Below are 6,943 nucleotides of genomic sequence, written 5' to 3' on the forward strand. Positions count from 1 at the left end.
TCTAAACACTTAATTTCCATTACCCGTAATGAAAATCAACACGTTTAGAATTTAAACATGTTTTAAAAAGTGTGACAAGAATGTGTTTAGAAATGTGTCTTTCGTCTAAACACATTTTTTACAGTGTATGCACGCAGAAAGAGGCAGTCGGTCCGCGGAACCTCTGTTTGGCAATATCACAATTGTAATCATTCAATAATTTAAGTGTTTAGTAAACTGTCACAAACTGCTTAATTAATAGATGCTTCGTATAACATTTATTTCTCTTTTTTATTTCTTCTTTCTTGACCGAACGATGTGCACGCCACATGTGGTGTTCTGGTGTACAGACAGCTATACGCCCCTGTCACCTCTCAATGAGTAAAATATTTCCACAGAGACGTAACAAACAAAAGAAAACGTTTTATGAGTATGTGTGTTTAATTTATGTTATTCAGGTAAGCGACACATTTCTATCTACATACCACGAATATGAAATTGATAAAGATTTTAATTTTATTTTTAAAACACATGTAAATTTCACATTTTTCTGCGGGTTGAGACGCGTATTAAGTAGATATGAATGAATTCGTTACCTGTTCGCACCAAGCTGAGCTGGCGAAAAACAATATTTATTTACTTTAAAGTACAAACGAAAAGCCCAACACATTTTCCCGAAATTGCATATTTGATTTCATAAATAAATTTCCCGTCTTACCGTCCCCCACCAAAGCACAGTGCAGTAACAGTAAAATTGGGGAAGTACACTTCTTGGTGGTGGGTCCCGGGTCCACGTGGCACAAGTGAATCTATAACTGTCACAGGTATAACTGTCTTATATATGATAAAATATTCATTTATTAGATATGGTACTAAGCCTTCATTTTACGCATTTGTTTAACACCTTATTCAGTAAATGAAACTTATTAACCTTTCACTTTTCAAAAAATAAAACGGCACATGGAGAATTGATTTGGAGGGGGGGGGGGGAGAGAGAGAGAGAGAGAGCGGGGGAGGGGTCACTATGACAGCGTAAGACTTGAAATAAGTGAAATTTGTTCTGTAACAAAGGTCTTAGTGGCCAAAACAAAATTAAAATGTAAAACTTTTCAATTATTTAAGTTTAGCAGATTTTCACGGGGGCAGGGATGAAGAAAACTGGCAAGAAGAGAGTCATGTTGATCCTAATTGCATCGGACAAAATATTTGATCCGCTCCTATGGAACATGGTGGACTCCGGACTGTGGCTGAAGACGAAACGTTTTATGTAATGATTAATGAACATGTGAAGGGCAAACACGGAACCCTGGACACACCAGAGGTGGGATCGGGTATCTAGGAGGAGCAAGCATCCCCTGTCGACCGGTCACACCCGCCGTGATATGCCCCGAAATTTTGAGTTCATCAACATAGCCAGAACGGAAGAAACTGTTATAGATGCCCCACGAATTACTCCCGACATTACACATCGAAAAGGGAACTCGATAAAGGAGGTTCTACTACACATAGTATACAAAGAGAAACCGCAAATTTATTTATTTTTAACTTCACATTGTCAAGGTGTTTTTTTGTGATATTGTTCAAAGGAATGACGTCACAAAAGTTCGACATTGTGAAGACGTTTATTGTCTTGAAAAATATAAACTACATTCGTCTAGGAATGATCAAGATAAGTAATAAAACTAAAGTTCAACACCGGACATTGTACATTTTGATGGAGAATATGTTTGGGGTTTTTGTTTTTTGTTTTTTTTTTGTTTTTTTTGTTTTGTTTTTTTTTGTTTTTGGTTTAACACCGAACATTGTAAATTTTGGTGAGGCGTATGAATTCTATTTGACACCGGACTTTACACATTTTGGTGGAGTGTATGATTTCTATTTGACACCGGACTTTACACATTTTGGTGGGGTGTATGATTTCTATTTGACACCGGATTTTACACATTTTGGTGGGGTGTATGATTTCTATTTGACACCGGACTTTACACATTTTGGTGGGGTGTATGATTTCTATTTGACACCGGACTTTACACATTTTGGTGGAGTGTATGATTTCTATTTGACACCGGACTTTACACATTTTGGTGGGGTGTATGATTTCTATTTGACACCGGTCTTCACACATTTTGATGGTGTGTATGAATTCTATTTGACACCGGACTTTACACATTTTGGTGGGGTGTATGATTTCTATTTGACACCGGTCTTCACACATTTTGATGGTGTGTATGAATTCTATTTGACACCGGACTTTACACATTTTGATGGTGTGTATGATTTCTATTTGACACCGGACATTGTACATTTTGATGGAGAATATGTTGGGTTTTTTGTTTAACACCGAACATTGTAAATTTTGGTGGGGTGTATGATTTCTATTTGACACCGGGACTTTACACATTTTGGTGGGGTGTATGATTTCTATTTGACACCGGACTTTACACATTTTGGTGGGGTGTATGATTTCTATTTGACACCGGACTTTACACATTTTGGTGGGATGTTTGATTTCTATTTGACACCGGATACTATACATTTTGATGGAAAATATGTTTTCTATTTGATTCATTCACTTTGCGTTCACTTTATGTGCATCTCAATCTGGTCATATATAGACGGACACGAGGAATTTCATTGCCCCGTGGTGTTTTCCGTGTACACCTCGTATATATTGTCGATTCTTCATGAACAAATTTGACCAAAGATATTTTTGACGTTTTGTCGGCAATGGGGTTTTGTTTTTTTTAATTTGAGAAATCAATGCATGTGTCATAAATTCTAGAAATACCCAGTTACCGAGGTGTGTTTGTATACATGTACATTTGTTCCCCTAAGATCACGAAATGCTTTCAAGAGAATTTGCATCACGCAGAATCTGGCGCATTGAATGTTTGTTGATGATGTGGAAATGTGTCGTCATTGGTATCATCGTTGTCGTTGAACATCTTATCATTGAATCATTGGGAGAAAATCAACCAAACTTCACAAGGGGTATCCATGGTATCTACAGGAAAAGATTATTGGAGTTTATATATGAATGAAACCGCACATTTCCAAAGGAAGATGAGTCGGGAATACTGAATGCAGTTGTATGTGAGGTTCTCAAAATTCTTATCAAGAATTACCCAAGCTAAGAAACCAAGCGAAGCTTCCATCATCAAGTTTGGTCAACAGACAATATTGTCTCTTTGTGGCATTTTAAGTCATGAGTAGATTGGCAGAGATTTCATATCTCTCAAGTCACAGAAAAATAATTAATGTTTGAAATGAGCTCGATCACAGAAACATGCTTTCTTTGATGTGAAAGAAAATTGAAAACAATACACCCCACATATTCTAATCCCCCAAACAAAATGAAATATTCCACATGTCCTGACAGTTTCATTGTTCTTCCCACTTCCCCTTTTATTTGCACCCAATTTCTGAGTTTGGGTGTTAAAATAGGAATACGTAACAAATTCTTTAAATGAACAACAAGTGTGCAATTTGTAAAATTAATATGAAAATTTCACATTGTAAAGGTTAAAGTAAGCGTTCACACCCAGACGTCCGGAGTCAGGGCCGAGCTACTGTAAGGGGTTAAAGTTTAACAGCAGAATGTACATACCCTGTAAAAAAATATCTTCTTAAGGATCGCAGGTCTACAATTACGTGTAATCATCAAACATTCTCGTGTAGGGTAGATTCATTTTAATCGACAGGATGAACCTCGGAGCCAGGGTGGAGCAAATTAATGTTTGTACTTTGGAATGTATGGGGGGAAATATTTTTATAGGACCGCACGTCTTTAATTTCTCAGGTCAAAATGCGCACACATCCTCATGTAATGTAGAATCAATCTCCTGGACCTCATGACAGGGCAGTACCGCACCTCCCTGTAACAGTTTTATAATATCCCAGGGTTTACTTCGCTGAATTGACGTGTAGGAATATTGTTTTCCTATTTGCAACATTGTTTACGGAGCTACGCGGTCACTCTAAAACGTCCGCGATGACGTTGACCCCCGTATTCAATAATTAAGAAGCTAATTAGAGCCACTCAAGTTTTCCCGCTGGTAAGTCACAATTCAATATTTTAAGAACTATATTTTCATTTTGAAAATTCCAAAGGTAACAAATATTTTTTTTTTAAAGTTTTTATGAAATTATAAGTTGAAATTTCTCATACAGGCAACATAAGGCGCATTTATTTTATGAATACTAATTTTTTTTTAGTCAAAAGTAAAATTTTCGATAGAATAAAGATATATATATATATATAAGTCACAACTCTGTAGGGTTGGGCACGGGGGGGGGGGTGTACACACCACCCCTGATCTTTGGCAGGACCATCTTAACTTTAAAAAGGTGTCATTTCGTGACATTTTATGATCTGCAACCCCCTCTTTGGTGTGGAAAAAGTACATATTAATACTAACACCCCCCTCCGTGGCAATGTTCCTCCCAACAGTGAAAAACAAAATGTTTCAATTTGAAGAAAATATTCGGAAGCTTAGCAAACTACAAAAATAGTGGACCGTGAAGAATGCTTTTGGTTTTTACAGAATGAGTAGAAACTTATGATTTTAAATTTTTTTCGTATAACACATATTTGAAAAAGTATTGAAAAGTTTGAGAACGGCCACTGTGTGGTTAGATAGGGTGAGTTACCGCGAGTGGATAGCATAAGAGTTCATGTGAAATATCTCGAAAAATTAAAATTAAAATTTTTATCATTGGATGGTGATGGGAAAACGGAGTACAAAATATTAAAGTTTAAAAACGATGTGACAGGACGGGAAATGAAGTTTAAATTTTCACTCCCTGGGCAGATACAGCCACAGTTAGATGCAAAATTTGGATTGCTACAAAAAATATGAGAAAAAAGCAGCTGGTATTTTAGTCTCATTGTGAAAGTACACCATCTATTTCCTAGATAATTTACATTTTACTTTCTTTTCCGTCAGAATATTCCTATAGCCGTTAGAATAGTCGAACTATATATATCAAGATTGATACGCAGACTGTTCACATTCATGAGAAAATAACTATCATTTCTATTGGTAAAGATATCGAAGGAAAAAAACAACCTTGACCTCTGCTGGATCGACGTTTGACTTTGGGGACTTGTTTTTCCCCGTGCTTACTGTCAACGTAATCATTTGAATCCCTTTGTAAAAATGCAAATATTTCAATCTGTCCGATCCCGTTGAAAAGGTGCATTTGTTGCACCAGAAAGAAATGATAGTTTGATTTATTTATTGTGTAGTACTTACTGGTAGCTAGGTGTCGACATTAATTAAAGCACGGAAGTACGGTCGCTTGTTACTTATAAAAGAAAACATCTTAAACTTTTAAATTAATCCATAAACTCTAACGCATATTTACTGTGCGCAAAAGGTGTACATACGGGTAAAAAAAAAAATCACAAATACGAATTTTAGAATAAAAACAATCAGGAAACAACAACTCACGCCTGTGGTCTCTCCAGATGTAAACGTGTCATTGTTTCCTATTTGACTAGATATTACGTAACACAAGGCGTATATTGACCCTGTTGTGGTATTTATAAACAAATTGTTTTGATTAATAAAATCTGTGGTTTTGTCTGCCTACTTCATTCGGATTAAACTAAGTTTACATTGTTCAAACTTGATTATTATTCATTTGACAGCGTATGATACTGTGCCCGAGAAACCCAACGGAAAAAATATATATGTCAATATATATCTCCCAAGGACATTTACACTGGTACATAAGTAAGTAAGTAGGCAGATTTTATTTAAAGTCGGCACTATATACATTCAAACACCTACACTTAATGTAGAAGTGTTCGCAAGACCTCGTCCTAGCCGAAGGGGCCAGTGCCCGCCCCCTACGGATCTCGTAAAAGGATAAATACATCTATAATATTATTTATGTTTGTCAGTCCTGTGAAATCATGACAGTAACAACCACCTTAAAGAAATAAGAATGGTCAGTTATTCAAATACACAATCAAATAAATGACAATAAACATGAAATAAGAATGGTCATTTATTCAAATACACAATCAAATAGATGACGAAAAACAAAGATATATACAGTTGAAATAAATAGACTAGGGGCAATATTATGCCAAAAAGCAGCGGTTCAGTAAAAAGTGTTTGACTAGAAAAAGCATATATTTTTACATTATGCACCCGCGTTGAAAATACACTACGGATGACAAGGAAGTGTCCTTGAGTCATAATAGAAAACTAATACAAACACGTACCAATAAAAGTGAAAAATGTACATGTACTCAAACATCTATAGTAATATTACATCATAAGAAAACTAACCATATTTATTAAAAATATATGTACATGTACCGCAAAAAGACAAAGTGGGGCGTCATCTGCCACCGTAACAAGGTAGCATCAAATTAGTGCCAGGAAAAATTCCTTAGGCTGGCTTGTTACATTTATTCAACGTGTAAAACCCAACTATAAGGGAATTATTTTTTGGACTCTCCCATTCTTTTATTTCCTGCGTAACTAGACTGACACATTCTGATTGGTTAATAAGTCAGTGATTGATAAACATGCTACCGACTGAAACTCGGAGTAAAAATATGCGGCGTCATAATGAATTTAATGAAATGGAAAATATTAACGACCGCGATTGTGAATACGTAAAATCATAATTTATTTCCACAATTTCTCAGCAAAGTCCAAAAGTGATAGGAAAACTTTATCTAAAGTTTTATAAGTAGGGATAATATATTTCAACTTTTGAACATCACAGAAAATTTGAAAGCCCCCCTTCCCCTCTCTCTCTTAAGGAAATTTTAAAAATATTTGTATTTATTACAACCAAAGGAAACCAAAAATTAAAAATCAACACATGCATCTGTTTTCGATTTTCTTTGATATGTCTTTTGTACATTTTTATAATAGTTGATAAAATAGATTGATTCCTGGCAGTAAGCAAACTTGTCACATTTGGTGCTGCGTCTCACAGA

This window comes from Ostrea edulis, chromosome 6, assembly GCF_947568905.1.
Source record: "Ostrea edulis chromosome 6, xbOstEdul1.1, whole genome shotgun sequence".
Classification (NCBI taxonomy): domain Eukaryota; kingdom Metazoa; phylum Mollusca; class Bivalvia; order Ostreida; family Ostreidae; genus Ostrea; species Ostrea edulis.